The following is a 16,723-nucleotide window of genomic DNA, read 5'->3' as shown; positions in this document are numbered from 1 at the left end:
AAATCCCTTCCCATCTCTCTCAGAGCCTTCTGGACACGTGCTCAGGAAGCAGGAAAGGCATACAGTGGGCTCTGCTCAGCCTGGTGCCTCTGCTTTTTTCTTAGCAGAGTGAGCTCAGCTGGGTTTGGCACCAAAGAGAAGAGCTTCCAAAAGCTCAGGACAGCAGTTCCCACAGGACAGCCCTGGGGCAAGGGCTGGAGCTTCAGGGAGAGAAGCAAATGCAAATGCAGCATTTAGCAGCAGTTAAATCCCACCAACACTGCCTTCATCCAGGAAAGCCGTATGGCTTTTTGATTCACTCTTGTAAATGAAGAGTAAGTGTATAAGGAGTGACTTGGCTTGTCCTGCTGGAGTCAGTCACCTAATTTTAGCTATTGCAATGACTAATGAGGACCTAAATTAGGTGGTCTTTATCCCAAGCTCAGTTCCTTAAACTAGCTTCCTTGGTATAAGGTGACTGTTGCAATTAGCAGCACTGTGACTAATCAGATAATAATAGTTTCAGGTTGTGCTGCACAGACTTTACAACTATTTCAAAATGCCAGAGAGTGTTACAGTGCATTGCTTTTCCATGCAGTTGATGAACAGTATCCACCAGCCCTGCCTACCACATATGTCTGCCAGCGGTGTTAATTCAACATCAATATTGTTCCCCCATTCGTGGACGCTGTCTCCTTCCCCCTTTCAGGATGCAATGACCACACAGTGCTGCCCAGTCCCCAGAGTAGCTGGTATTCAGCAGAATACAATATCCTTTCTTTGCTATTTTGTATTGCTCCTTTTGTATTTCCATCTTGGGAAGACATGGGAGTACCGACCGCCAGCAGAAACTCAGCAAGAGCCTCCTTACCTCTGTTCTGGCCCTCCCAGTCCAGATTGCCTGCGTTTACCTCCTTTCCCGGAGGGAAATGGAGCATAACGTGCACTTTCCTCATGTAATTTTGGCCAGCAGCTCTTGCTTGAAAGCTTTATGGTGGTCTGACATTAAAAAATTATAAATCTGTAAAAAAAAAAGTAACACTTTTCTAGAACACAGTCACACATTATATCCCGTCTTGATAGGAAGAAACTGTACCAGCATCCTTCAGCACATATGTAGGGATGTCAAAGAAAAAGAATCATTTTCAAAAGAAATTCCTGGCTGCTAATAAAAAGTTTACTATCTGATCCTTTGTATATCAATATGGTGATTCAAGGCTGTCTCTGTTGCATTACATAAATGCATTCAGTGTTCCTTTGTGCAACAGCTACTTGGCTTACCCTGCTAAGACAGGACTTCCAATGTTTGTGACCAGGTGGAAAATGTCCAGAAAAAAAAGCCCAGTGCCAGCGTGCCCAGTTTTCACAGACAGACAAGGGGAACTCGGAAGGAAGCTGTTCTTAATTGGGCTACCTTCAGAGAAAACGTTTCTGGCTGAATTCGTATTTGTTAATCAAAGGCCAGCAGGCAAATCTACTTCCCCATTTTAAAATTCTAATGAAATCCAAACCCAAAAAGCCGTCTCGTTTTTGTTCCATCTCTAACCGGTAAGTCCATCGGTAGCGTTTGGTGGAATGGGAATGAGAGATCATTCTCATAAATTAAACTGACTTCATGAAGCAGATCTTAGCACTACTTTGACAAGCAGAATGTCACTCTGAGATCTGGCTATACCTAATAGATAAGTTTCAATGATGTTTTATTAATTGGAGGAGTCTTTACACCTCAATCTGTTTCCATGCAAACCTGTACAGTGGTTGATGTGGTTAAAAGGAAATAGCTGAAATCTTCAGCTCCTTGAAGAAAAATCAGGAGTAGAAATTATGGTTGCTGGATGTTTTCTTTCTGCATCTGAAGGGATCAGCATTGAAGAAGGAGCAGCTGAAAAAAAGTGGCCATTCTGAATGCAGAGGTTGCAACTATCATCCCATTGCACATCCTTGGGAAAGTCCATATTGAAATACTGCACTGTGCTGAGTTGCTTGAAAAATTGTTTTGGTTGTGGCATGCAAGAAACATCTATTCATTAAAGTCTTGCAATTGTGACCCAGCCCTTCGTCTTGCACAAGATCTATAAAAAAGGCTGAGTGACTGTAAATGTGTCCCTTGAAGCAAATTATGGAAGACATTATAGGAAGACTGGTTTCCAGCCAGCTTTTCCAGCTTAATGAATCCCTTTCAAGGATGTGTGAAAGCTCCATCAAGGCCAATGGTGAATATCCCTGAACTTATATTGTAAGATTTTATAAGGAGTCCCAGCTATTGTATTCTTACTTCTATTTTCAGAAAGCAGCTAGAAAATAATGTGAAATGGAAATACTTCTGTTCAAACACTCTGCACTGTGATAACAGACCTGGTTGATTCATGAGCAGTCAGCAAAGGGCTCTAGGACAGATTCCGTTGTATCAAGATAGCAATCAGCATGCAAATGACTGCAATTTGTATGCTGCCCATTCTGGAAGAGTTCATATATATATATATATATATATGTATATATATACACATGTTTATATATTTCACAGTAAAAATCCATTCATTTCATTAATGCACAGATCTGGACTGTCTGCGTTTTCCTACAGGCATCATCAATACATAAATACGGAACTGAGAATACTAACAGTTAAGGAAGACTTTGCTCAGATCATAAACATAAGGCGCCTATAGGTACCTTATATTTATGATACTTCTTGCAGCAAGATGACATTCAGCTACAGATTTACTGTTATCAACTGGCTATACATTTTCTGTTTCTCCATTAAGAAAGAAAACAAAAGAACAATCTGTAGTGTTTCTCTACATTTTGTGCAGAAAATGGTTTGCTCTTTCAGCAGACTATTGCTTCAGCCACTGCTGTCTGAGATCTCGGGATGAGCAGAGGAAGTGAGGGAGAGAAATTATGAACGATGTGGAGGGATCCTTCTGAGGGCAATGAATGGGAACCAGAGGAACCAATGGCAATGGGGAAACATGATAAAGAAAGAGAACAAGGTACAGTATGCAGACCAAAAGGATGGGAAACGAAAGAATAAAATAAATTAAAAAAATAAATGAAGTTTTAGCTGAAAAGTTCATCGTGGATTCATTACTGGTGTGCCCTTCCACTCTACTAGGTGGAAGAACAGGTGTGCTAGAATATCCTGATACTCCGCTTTTCATTTTGGCATTTTGGTAGTAGAACAAGTCACAAGGCACATAAGAGTTAACAAAATATTACATGCTCCAGTGCATGTCAGATGAATGATACATACCCTGCTGGACATCACCATCTTAATTCCTGCAACTGCTTTTGCACGCTTCTTTGTGAAGTGCTACATAAATGCTAAGTATTGCTATTAAATGGATGAACACAGACCAACAGGTGTCATCACATGTAGCAGAAATTACACACATCCTGAAACAGATGCCATTATGTGTAACAGATAACTGTAAGGCACTGCTGGCTGACTCTTGACAATTCTGCCAACTTGAGGTGCTCATGTCTTCAATGAGGCCTAATAGGTTATATGTTTGTATAGAAAGGATGAGTCCATCAAGAGTATCTTGATGTCTACATTAATGGTGACATGGGAGAGCCAGCCTTTCAACCAGTTTGGAAATCCAATCCATAGCCTCTAAGCATTTCCCTATTTTATTGTTTTACAGACTACAGGCAGAGGAAAATTAATTCCCCATGTAATTCCATTGAAATCTAGTACATTAGCTGAGGGATTGCATTTATTTAAGTCTGTACCGATATTTATGAGATGAATTTAGGCCCAGAATGTGTTGGCTGATGGCCCTTATTGGGAGATGAACTGGATTGTTGTACTGGGAAGACTTCCCAGCCATTGGGAGTAACAGTGGGAAAGGGGGAGGAGGACAGAGAAGAAGAGGGCAGAACAGAGTGTCAGGACCACAATAATTAATGCTTAGGAGGCAGAAGAGGAGATAAACTCACAGAACGACAATTCTAGCATTTTAATTTGCATGTGGTGGAATTTCAAAGTCAAATCGATGGCTTGAAAGCAGCTTTATCTACTCAGAGCTGTACTGCAATGAGTTCATACACTTCCCATTATTAGCATTACGTTGTTCGGCAGTAGAAGTCCTGCCACAGACTGATGTGGAAGAATGAACACAGTGTGGAGAAATCTTTCCAAATTTACTCATTTAAAATCTAAGAAGTACAACTGACTGATATCAGAACAGCAGAAGTCTGCACAGATGAGAATAAGAGACATTTCATTTCAATTCAGGGTTGATGATTTGGGTATACTTGAAAGCAATCAGAGAGAACAGAGCTAGAAGGAAACAAACAAACAAAAAAAGATTATAAAGAGGGAGAGCATGAGCAGAAAGTTCAGTTTCCTCTTCACAGAAACCAACATAAGAAAGATGCACACCCTTCCAATGGCTTGCACTTCCTCAAGGTACATTTTCATTCTACATTTTTAAGTTCTTTTTTTTAAGTTCTTTAAAAGGCTGAAGAAAATACCTCTTGCAAGACAGAGATTTTCTACAGTTCTTCAATATATCGATAAAAGATCTAACTCCACAGCCCTAAATAAGGTGGGTCATGATGCAAAACAAACTAACTCACCCCAAAACATACCTGCTCTTTGGTCTCAGCAAAGTGATTGAGATTCAGAAATGATTTCTTCAGCTTTCTTCTGAATTCAAGATCAAAATTATTCACAGTCAGTATAGGTTCACATGAGCTTGTTTAGTTCAGAATTACATACTACTTATTTTAATATATTACTAAATTGTAGTTTGTCATATGTGTTTATATTGGTGAAACAACATTCCCACGTATTCTACTTACTAACGTAGTCGCTGAGTCTCAGAGTCCTCCAGCTTTTACTGGCAAGTACACTTCACCACAATGCCTAACACTTACCTGTAATTTTTTCACTTCCATAATGAATTACACAGTAATTTAGAGCAAGCTGTGAGGGACCTCTAGGACCACCCATCCGAGGATACAGAGAACTTCTAGCCAATGCACCCATACAGCACTCCAGCTGCACTCAGTGCTTTGCATACCTCCCCAGTTCTAGATATAATTCCCATTTTTTGTGACTCCATTGATTTTGTGACCCCAAGTCTCCATTAACTTGGAGCTCCATTTAAACGCTGTGCCTTCTTCGAGTCTGGTTGTTGCTGCCTCAAGCATGGTTTAAGAAAAAAACAAACAACAAAAACAGCTGAATATTTCTGATCTGTTCATTAAAACCTGTGCTTGGTACTTCTGGAGCTTCTTAAGCCAACCCAAGCATTTTAGACATTGCATTTACACGTTTCTAATTGGTTGGTTGGTGTGCTCCTTTGTTTCAGGACTGGCAAGGCAGGGTGTTTCTAGTTTCTTGCTGGATCACTGCAATAAGCATTATTAAATACAACCCCCTCCATCCCAGGCAGTGTGGGGCTGAACTCAGGTATGCTGCATACCAAAGTAAATAGGAAAACATGTATGTCTGATAAAAGAATTTTCATTCTCGATATAATGACTACTATGCTTCTCTGGAAAATGTAACATATTGTGGTACTTCATTCAGATGCTTTTTTTTTTTTTTTTTTTCTTTTTTGAGCTCCATTGCCATCTCCAAATGTTCAAAAAACTACAGTTTGGCCCTCAAAATCATAAGTCTGTCTGTAAAATGATAAACGTGAAGATCTTTTACTTTGCTTCCTGGATTTTGAGCTGTTAGGGTGCACCTGGGTCACATTTGCAAGCTTTATACTCTAACCATTAGGACTAGAAACTGACTTTAATTTAAAGAAAAAGGAAAGCTGGGCTTCTAACCTCATTACACAACTCTAGTAGCTGGAGTGCAAGTGAAACATCAAACATCACAAGATTGGAGATAAAATCATGAGTGCTGACAACATCAATTTAGAGTAGGAGGTGGGATAGCAGGGGAAACTCAGGGCACATGGCTTTACTTTTTATCTTAATGTTTTTATAGGCTGTCTACTTTTATCTTTAATCAGAAGTTTTCAGTGGCAGTTCTTTCTTCATATACCTATGCGTGACATTAAAAGGTCACTTCTGCATTAATACCTGATGCCGTCTGCTAACTGCATCTTTCTATCAGAGCTGACATGAAAAGGTAGGTGTACACCGATGGTACACCCAGCACTAATATCACAGCCAAGAGGTATTATGGAAGTACAGGTCATAAGTGCACAGCTGAAACGGTGTCGAGAGTGATTCCAGTCCCCGGCTGTGTGTGTGTGTGAAGAATGCAGGATATTTCTCATGGCTATAATATTTACCGCCTGATTGAAGAATATTTTATTGAAAATTTACCCATAAAGGTCAACATGCTTTGTGACTTCTAAGTGGGTGTTTAGAAGGCATGGCTTGCTGTATCTTTTATGTCTCAGAATTATCGCAGTGAAGAATAACATGGAAACCTAGAAATACATATAGGTAAACCTGTCACTAGAATAAATTAGCTGTAATTAAGCCAAGTAATTAAAGGATCATTATGATCATAGATCAACAGACCAGCCAGATCCAGAATTCAGGTCAGTCTTAAGTAATTCCGAAGTGGCATTGGTGATAAAGTGGTCATCCGTTCCTTCACTATTAACGTGAGCTTCCAAATTATGCTTTTATTTTGATTTGACTTTGAGAGTTTCACATTTTCCAGTCAGAGGGCATTGTGTACCCAGCAGTCCTCCCATCGTCCACTCATTAAACAGGCTCCAATCCAACTGGTTCTTTAGATCATGGGTGATTACGTTGCTAATAAGGAAGAAGTGCAGGGAGTCTGCATCTGTCCGCACCGCACTGCCCAGAACCACATCCAGCCTGGCCTTGAATGTCTCCAGGGATGGGGCACCCACAACCTCCTTGGGCAACCTGTTCCAGTGCGTCACCACCCTCTATGTGAAAAACTTCCTCCTAATATCTAACCTAAACTTCCCCTGTCTCAGTTTAAGACCATTCCCCTCTGTTCTATCACTGTCTACCCTTGTGAACAGCTGTTCCCCCTCCTGTTTATACGCTCCCTTCAAGTACTGGAAGGCCACAATGAGGTCTCCCCAGAGCCTCCTCTTTTCCAAACTAAACAAGCCCAGTTCTCTCAACCTTTCCTCATAGGAGAGGCTGCAAGCACACACTGCTGACTCTTGTCCAGCTTGTCATCTCTCCGCAGTGCTGCTCTGAAGATCTTCCCCCAGTCTGTATAAATACCTGGGATTGCCCCAACCCAAGTGCAGCACCCTGCACTTGGCCTTATTGAACCTCATTAGGTTTTCATGGGCTCACTTCTCCAGCCTGTCCAGGTCCCTCTGGATGGCTTCCCTTCCCTCCAACATATCTACTGCAGCACTCAGCTTTGTGTCATCTGCAAATTTGCTGAGGGTGTACTCGATGCCATCATCTGTCATTGATGAAGATGTTGAAGAGCACCGGTCCCATGACCGACCCCTGAGGGACACTGCTCATATTTATTTATATCATATTTATCCCCTCCAAACATTACCAAGTCAGGAACTTCAAGATAGGTATATATGCAGAGAAATGCAGAATTCAAAGATCCCAATAGCCTCAAGTTTGCTCTGAAGTGTCGCAGAGCCATGTGATGCACACAAGCACAACAGAATCTTACAGTTCATAGAGTCCACATTTAGTAAAAAGCAGTATTTAAAGATAAATTAGCTTTAAAAATGTTCCAGTATATTTTTGCTTCATATATTGCTAGAGGAGCAGGGTTTGACCCTTTCATTCTCATGCAGGTGACCTGGCGCTCAGCCTAATTTGACAGATTCCATCTTTCTTTAAAGCCCTACTGCAGAGGTCAAAGAAGGAAATGCATCGTCATCACAGCCTCCTTTCTTGGGGGAGCATTGAGGTTAGCCCTCTGGATTTAAAATCTTACCACAGAGACAGAAAACAAGATTGGCTAACCACAATGACTTGACTCAAAGAATTAGAAACACTGACATAAGGCAAGCATTCCTGAAAATCTAAAGTCAGAGTTCTGCCTACATTTTAAATAAATAGCAATCCAAAAATCTAGGGCAAGAAAACTCCATAGGCATCTCAGTATTTTACTTGCGCCAACATCAATCTTCCTTCTTTTCAGACAAGCTGGTAAATCAGCAGTGCTAGATCAGTCAAAGCAGCTGAATGCAAAAGCTGAAGAGACAGACAGAATTTGTACTGTGTATATGAATTACTGAGATAAAGGAAAACCGCTCATAAAGTTACATCTTAAATAAACATGAGCACTTAGCAAGAGTACACAGAGAGGAGGAAATACTATAGTCCAAATCTTGTGAGATGCCTCTGATTAAATGTACCATCAAGTGGGAAAGGGACCTTGGTTTGTCTGCACTTCAGAGGCTGCAGCTCACTCACACGCAGCTTCAGAGCAGCAAAGCCAGACATAGTGGGAGGGCAAGAGTAGGGCCATGGAGCACTGGAACAAAGCACCAGGAGCATACTCAGCCTGATGGATTGTGGGCTCACACTGCTGGGACGATGCTGCTAGCTGGTTCAAAGCACCTACCCTGCTAGTTTGAACTGCTGTATGTTAAAGATACCAGCCTAGGAGCTGCTGAGCTTCAGGAGCAGCATGTGCCGACTTCTGATCTCACTGTGGTTTTGGTGAGAGCTGGGTGCTGGGAGCTCTGGCAGTTGAGGAACTGCTACCCATGGAAATGCTAGTCCTGCTGCAGGGTCCATGAGACGAGAAGTTTAGGCATTCTTTCCACCACGCTGCATGCCAAGGACCTCTCACCTCACATTATACATGTCATAGAGATCCCTGCATTTGCAGCTCCCAAACCACGCAGTGCACCAGTTTCCAGCCCTCTGGTAAAACCTTCTTCATGTTTGCCACATCTGTAGGAACATAATGTCTGACTGCTTAATAGATACCCTGGACACACCCTTACTGAAAGCACTTACTGAGATAAGAATAAAGAAAACAATGTACAGGAATATTCACTAGATTTGGAGAACCCAGTAAGAAAATGATGCTTTCATCCTCCTGCAGTGCAGATAAGTTCTATGAGGCCTGTCTCTGTTCCATCAGTGAGCAGGCTGTGAACTATTCACGGCCAGGATCCACCATCCCCATACAATGATTCTGATTCAGGTTTTCTCAAGGAGCACCCAGAGATGAAAAACTGAACTGTCCTTAATGCAGAATTCACAACAGATCTCCCTCCATTCTACTCCTGTAAAGCAAGGGACAACTCAGCTCGTCTGCAGAAAAAGGCTGAAAAAGAATGTAGAAAGCAGATAAGAAGGACGCGAGATTACTCATCCTTTTACTTAGGACTTGTTTGATTTCCTTTCACAATATCATACAGTAGAAGTGGAACAGATCTATTAGATCAGTGAGTGTATCTTACTCAAAGAGCGGGATTAATATCTTCCCACAGCCATCCACAATGAAGAATGCTTCAGTTGCCAAAATAATCCTGCGCTGAACAGCGAAACCCACAGGTGGCAAGCAACTCTCAGTGCTAGGCTGCTTAATAACTGCACATATTTAACATCAGCACCATTCTCTCAGACAAACCAGGGCATTCTTTTCTATGGTGCCCTCCTGCCTGCTGGCCAAAGGAATGGGAACCCTGAGTTCTGTCCCTAAAGGCCGGGTCCGTGCTACCAACTGGTGGGTTGGTCTTTGCCAAGACATTTTTGGAGGAATTATAGAAATCCCCCTTACAGAAGGGAATTAGATGTGGTACTTAGGCAAAACAGACATTCCATTTATAAATATAATTACTTCTGCTGCTCCATCAAGGAAAATTACTTAGTAGCAAGGGATACAACAGAGAAAATTATTTATGTGTTGACACTTACAGTATAAATACGAAACAGATCTGGATGAAACTAAGAGGAAAATGAAAAACATGCAAAAATGTGTGAGATGACCATTTGAGGGGATAACAACTTTACTGCATTCCTTCCAATAGAAGTACAGTCCCTCATCTTGCTTAATGTTTGGATTTTAACTATGTGAGCGTTTGACAATAAATGCAAAAGCTTCCTTTGAATTTATCAGCAAGTTCTTTTCTTTTGACTGCTGACCTTGAGCACTGCAAAGCAGGCACTCCTGTGTGGTACAGCACAGGGCACAGGGATGTGGCTTGCACGTATTCCCTTTGCTTTAGTGTACTACAGCATGGGTTAGGGAAGAAAGGAGTGAATATGCCATTCAAACTCTATACATAGAGTGACTGCATGCAGTGTTATCACCTAAAGAAAGATTCTGACCCCATCTCTGGTATTCAATACATTCACTTATTTCATTCAGGCTGTATGTATGGGTATGGCTATAGATGCACATCTTCAGCATTAGATTTGTGACAAATATTTTTATCTAGCATCTTCATTCTTAAAGATACTAATGATTTATCACATATGGTGCACTATATTTTTATAAAGCCGTACGATACCATGGTGATTAACGCCATATGAGAGCTTAAATAGAAGGGAACAGAATAACAGAGATGTCCTCCCAGCAGATACGTGGCCTTGGAATGTTTGTAGGTAAAGTATTTCACCTTCAGAATTTTACTCTGTACATCAGAACTGTATGAGTTCCATAATAGAAGAGCATACTGTACTTGACAATGTTGCAGAGAGAACAAGAAACCTTATGTTTAATTCCTCTGTGGCTTTAATTAGGGCTCTCAGATCAACTGTGTAAGGACAGATTGATTATTCCAGCTCTTTTGATCATACTCATTTATTGCTTCAGTTTAAGGAAAGCAGGAGAAAAAAAGAACCACAAGTATTGCCTTGTTTACCTATATATATGTATGTATATATATACATATCTATCTCACCATATTTCTGGTAGGAAAAGATTCAAGCTTCAAACATCCTTGCAAATTTGCCCAATCAATAACTAAGTCCACATACAAAAATCTACTCACTGAATCAATACATTACTGAGAAATTAATCACATTTTACTTACCCACTCAAAAACTGTGAAAGCCTGGAGACACTGCAAGGCTGCTCTAAATGAAGGCATTACTGCTGGGCATGCTGCAGGCTGCTCAAGCATGCCTACAGCTCTTTTTTTTAAACAGCTATCCTTACCCACTTGGATTAGGACTGCCACTGGCAGAGCAGCTACCCCTTGTATTATTGGATCCAAAGCAAGGATCTTGTGGAAGTTCAGCAGACCAGGAAAGCAGTGGGGTTGTTTCTGGACAGAGAATATACAAAGCATATACATATAGCATATACATATGCATATACAAACCAGCGAGCTTAGGGGCTGCTGGAAAGAGTCAGAATGAAATTGATGAGGTACAAAGGGTCTGACCCTGAAGTTCTGGCTTCCAAAAGGGAGGGAGGATACGGGGATGCTGAAAACCAGGCTGTGCGGGGGATATCCTCCACTTCTCCAGGCAAAGAGCTACAGGGAGCACCAGGAGGGCTGCAAGGAGCAAAGGAAGATGAGCATCAGCACTTCCCCACTCATCTCCCTCACAGCAGTGCATTAAAGGTTAAATAAATAATTAAAAAAAAAAAAACCCCAAACCCAAAGCACTCGGGAAAAGGCAGTTGGTGAAAAACTGGTCACTAGTAAAGAAAGGCAGCCAGGCCCCTAGGGATGCTCTCCTTGCCTAAGGAGGAAATGGGATTATGGTGGTAATGTTTGCTGCACTGTAATTAAGGTGGTGTCAGGACTTTCATTAAAATGTGTGTTTTTGTGGAGGGGCTATGGCTTGGGGAAAATTTTTGCTAGAGGCTGAAACATAACAACTTTGTTCTCAGCCAGAAAATGCATGCACAGTCTTTATTATATATGTAATTCAGAACCTCAAGTGTAGTCTTGACAGGGGAGATTCTGCTGTTGTTTCCATATTGGTATGTAGGTAGCTAGTTTAAAACAATAGATATTAAAGGAAGTAAATAAGTGAATTCTGGCTCGACCTCATGTGGGTGACACATCCCCAATACACTGGTTGCAATTACCTTCAAAAATCAAAGGCCAAATTCTGCTGCTCTTACTCAGACATGCAGCTTTCTCAAAGTAAACAGCTGCAAACAGGATTGGGCTCCCAGTGTTCTCCCCATTTCAATTCTAGGCACCTGTCTGTCCCACATTACAGTTCCTTTAAAAGTAAAGGTCAGAGATTATTTCCTGACAAAACGGGTGACACAGGACAAGGTTGGCCCTACTAACAGCATCCCAATTCCAAATATCACGGCGTGCCAGGTATCTTATCAGGAACCACGACTGCAGGCACTTGGGCCTGTGCGAAGCAGAACAGAGACAGCTCTAGTCACAAAACCAAATCATTTCCCCCGTTCTGTGGCCAGGTTCTTATTTCGGTTACGTAACCTGAGTGTAAAGCACCACTCCTGCAAACAGCAAACTGCTCAGATATGTATTTAATCTTCTGCACGGCAAAGTGCTGCCTTCACACCGATCGCTCTGTGCCTTTCCTCACAGGTGCACACAGTGTGCTCCTGCCCTGCGTGCCTGCTACAGGCTGTGGGCTTTTCCTGGCCTGCACGTACCTGTGATGCTGCCAGCATTCAACCCAAGGGATGTCCTGCTTTCAGCTGCTAATTGGATTTTACTCAAACCATTGGCAATCTGCACTTCTGGATTAAAAAACCAGACTCATACATTGAGTAATATTTCCCACAAGTTTCCCTCTCCACCACCCACCACCACCGATACATCAAAACTAAAATTCAGAGTATCAGTGATTATAAAATGTCATTTTCATGAAGTTGTAAGCAATGTATACGTTGCCACTAATCAGACAAACAGCGAAGATGGAACAGACTGAAGTTCCTAAGTAACCTGTGGATGATTTACAAACTTCACAGAGATGCTAACAAAATACCACATAGCATAGCACAGTCCATCGATACATTACAAGAACAAATGATAGAAATTGCAAGTTTAGGAAGGATTTACACATTTCTGCAAACCCTTAAGCACAGAACAAACTTCCATCAGGATGCAGTGATCTTCAGTGAAGTTACTGATGCATTCAAGTACTACCACTGCAGCGTAGGCAAGTGTAATTCCTTGCATGCAAACTTCATCTAATATGAGCACCTTTTTGGACTTAATTTAAATTACTTGGAAGAAGTTAATCTGAAAAAAGCCAGAAGTTGCAGAATGAGTGAGCCCTGCATGAGGGTTAGAGTATAACCACCAGTTTTAAACTCACACTTTGGCATGCACAAAAAGAACACTTTCTTATGAAGATAAAAGTCTCCACGTGTAATAACTCGATATATAGACAAGCCCTGGGGGCTTGCATCTTAAGCACTTAGCATTTTTGGCCCCATCTTAATGGATGAAATAGCTGTGTTTCTCGGCTACGTTAGCCCAGTCAAAGTAGCTTAATACGATGAAAAACCTTCAGGCTTTGGTAAGACTAAGGTGTAAAGGTGTGATAATAGCACATACATCACGGCACAGGCAAGGCTGCCTTTAACACATACTAAACTAATCACGTTAAAGCAGGCAGGGGATGGGGAGCTTAGACTGTAACATGGCTTTACACACTGCACCTTTCCCTGCACTTTGCCACTGTCACACCATGGATCTGGCAGCACTCACCAGTTTCCCGAGCAGTACATTGCAGTAAGCTGATGTTGACTACAGTGCACAATTAACGATCATTAAACTGTCCGAGTTTGGAATTAATGTCATAAAAGTGTCTGGATCCCATTCCAGATAGACTCCGGAACGACCTTATTTCTCACTATTTGTTACATGGACTCTTCTAGTTGCATAATAGTGTGAGTGGTATTTACAGAACAAGTGTACTTACATACCAGTTGCCACTTCCCTTCAATGATTTCCAAACCAAGACCCTTCTCCTTAACTAGCTGGTTTAATGCGATGTGCTGCCTTCAACTTGTTCTATTATCACGCATGAAAACATCACTGTTTCTCACTGAGCACACTGGGACAACTTAAGATACCTTTAAGTCAGAACTGTAAACGTGCCTCGTTTAATCAGTACCGCCAGGGTCTCACTTAGATTTTAGGAATAATACCAAAGGCACAGAAATGCTGATTCCAGGAAGAACAGAAGGTAAAAATGCAGTTGAAACTTTTGAAGCTACCCGCCCTTAGAGTTTAAGAGAGAAAAGAAGAGACAAGGAACGTCAGTTTCATCTGAGTTAGTTTACAGTGAGCTGGAAGATCTCTTTGCATTCAGTAAATCAGAGGACGCGTTCATTTAGTATTATGCCTTTGTTATAAAAATGTCTATTTTCCAGGCAGAGATAATTTATGATAGCTGGTAGTGTGGTATAAACTGAACATTTTTCCTGACAAAGCCGCTCAAATGCCCTTAATCAACAAAGCGCTCCCATCGTGGATTTACGTTTGGTGACACCACTTCTCCCAGCCTGTCCCCCTGCCATAAATCATGCTACAAACACAGCGCTACAATCCCACCCCCGGGCTCCTGCTCTCACTGCTCTTTCGGTCCTTCACACCTCTGATTGCCACAGCAATGGAGGCAGCAGCTCGCAGAGCAGACCTGCCCAGCTTTGTCCTGACACGTCATGAGATAATGCAGTGTAACTGACGGACAGCAGCCCCTTAAGGTACTCTTATCCCAGACCAGGCTATACCAAAGCTGGCTTGGTCCTGCCCCCACCAGGATTTGGTATTGTAACAGCTACATAGAAACATAATGAATGGAAGAAACAATGGAGAAAAAGGTCAACGCTGTTGAACATACATCTGCTGTTGCAAAAAATGAAACAAAACAAAACAAAAGCTGCCCAAAGCTCAACCGCTCACATTGATCTAAAGGCACTCAACAACATCTTTGTGGCAGCAATGCATGAACCAAGTGAATGTGGTGACTGCGCTGACCGTATTTCAGCGGCGGGCTGTGGCAATTATCCCTCACACACCTAGCAGTGGATCTGAGCCCACAGCACGCTCACGTGTCCAAGCTCAAATCAATTTGCACATGCATAGCAGCTCTGACACATCCTGGACTCATTGGAGCCGCCGCGCATGTGCAGCAGATCCGCACAGGCACAGTCACTACTTCAGGGGATGGCCATTTTTTTTACCAGAGCAGATGGCAACCTGGTGACTCCTGCAAATGCCACACCGATGCTCCTGCTGTGCCGAGGCTGCGGCCCTTTCCTTCCCGCTCCCAACCCTTCCCTTCCAGCCAGGCCTGGGCTGGTGTAGAATTAAATGTCCTCAGCTACATCAGGCTAACTTACCCGAATTAACAAAATTCAGAGGCGCTTTCGTACGTGTTAGGCAACACATAAACATCTGAGCTCCCGTATCTGAAGCCTAGGAGCAGCACACCCCTGTAGCAATTTAAAGACTTTGTCATACAAACGCTGAGCTCAGGGTGTGCTTTTTCTGTTGGCAGAAATTAACCCATTTTCAGCAACAGGGCCAAGGAAGTCACAGCAACAGCCCAGCTGAGAAACGGGATGGCTTCATACATACGCGTGTGTACAGACAGAGATACCTCTACCACCTTTATCTCCACACATATATATGACAGTATCACCAAGATCTCATTTAATTACCCAGGGAATGAACCAACAAAGTCTTTTTGTTATGAAACAGTTCCCAGGAAAACAGGCCAGCAAAAGCTGTGTTTGCCACAGCATGTCGTTTTTCATGTGGTATTCCTGAAGCCGACAAGCGAGAATTTTGGTGAGGAAGCACACAGTAAGGTCTGCATTGCTGTGTGTTTGGTTTTGTGTCAAAAAAGCGGGCCTTAAAGTGATCTCCTCCTTTGCCGCTGTACCTGCGTGCTTCCTTAAGCTGTGCTATCAACCGGGATTCACACAGAGAGCAAACCTGACACGACAGAGGGCTGAAAAACCCAGCGAAGGGCTCTCGCAGCTTTATGTGCGTTCCCCGGAGCCCTGCCGCTATCCTTGCCCACCATCTCCAGAGCCCGCCGAAGTTGTTCCCCGCGCGGAGCTCGGCTCTGCCCGCACGCCCCACCTCACGACCCAGCGGCCGCGCTCTGCCTTCCTCTCCCCACACGCGTGAGGCAAAGCGGCCGAAGGAGGACCGGAGCGGGGAGGGCCGAAACGGGGAGGCCCGGCCGGGGGCCCCGAGTTGGCAGTGGGCGGGGGGGGGGGGGAACAGGGCGCCTCGAGGGCTGTCCTCAGGGCGGTGCCCGGGGGGGAAGCCCGGGGCCAGACTTTGCTGCGGCCGCACCTCCCCCTCTCCCCCCGCTCCCCTTCGGAGCCGGAGTCCCTCCCGGCCTCCGGGCCACGTTAAATCCCGTGTAATGAGGCTTAACCCCGCCCCGAGGCGCGGCGCGGCCGGTCGGGCAGGCAGCCAGCGAGGCCCCTGCCCGGGGAGCCCGCCCGCCGCCCGGAGCGGCCGCAGCTGTTCCAGCCGGAGTTGCTGGAAAGCGGCCACAGCTCCCCAGACTTTGTCTCCCCCGCGCACAGCGCTGAACTCTGCTCCCTCCTCCCCTCCCCTCCCCGGGGGCGGCCGCGGCTCCTCCGAGCGACGGCGGGGGGATGGAAGAGGGGGCTGGGGACGGCCGTGCCCCAGCGGCTCGGGGCTGGGCGGCGTACGCGGAGCCGGGGCCCCCCGCTCTCAACCCCCGGGGAAAATAAAATGCATAGAACAAAAAAGAATAAGGTTGAGGGTGGGGAGCGAGCGCGGCGCGCCGAGAGCCCGTCCCGTCCCGTTCCGTCCCGGCCCCGCTCCGCGCTTTCCCCGCAGCCCGCGGGTGAGCGTGGCGCGGCGGTGGGTGTCTGCGCCTGGGACGGGCGGGGCGGGCAGGC

General features: G+C 44.0%; 1 protein-coding gene across 3 annotated transcripts in view; it reads right to left on the bottom strand.

Moving 5' to 3' along the window:
- The window catches only part of ACTR3B (ARP3 actin related protein 3 homolog B), a 97,657-nt gene that overhangs the window by 79,443 nt on the left and 1,491 nt on the right, over nucleotides 1-16,723 (bottom strand). The window contains exon 1 of one of the 3 annotated variants that reach the window (XM_046930885.1): nucleotides 1-16,723. This exon is cut by the window's left edge and continues 20,817 nt beyond it. The exons of the other annotated variants lie outside the window; for them this stretch is intronic. The gene's annotated coding sequence lies outside the window, so the exon portion shown is untranslated. 3 annotated transcript variants of the gene reach the window in all.

Source organism: Gallus gallus, chromosome 2 (genome assembly GCF_016699485.2).
Source record: "Gallus gallus isolate bGalGal1 chromosome 2, bGalGal1.mat.broiler.GRCg7b, whole genome shotgun sequence".
Lineage (NCBI taxonomy): Eukaryota > Metazoa > Chordata > Aves > Galliformes > Phasianidae > Gallus > Gallus gallus.
Note: the sequence above shows the minus strand (reverse complement) of the source record. Positions and strands in the feature narration are given on the sequence as shown.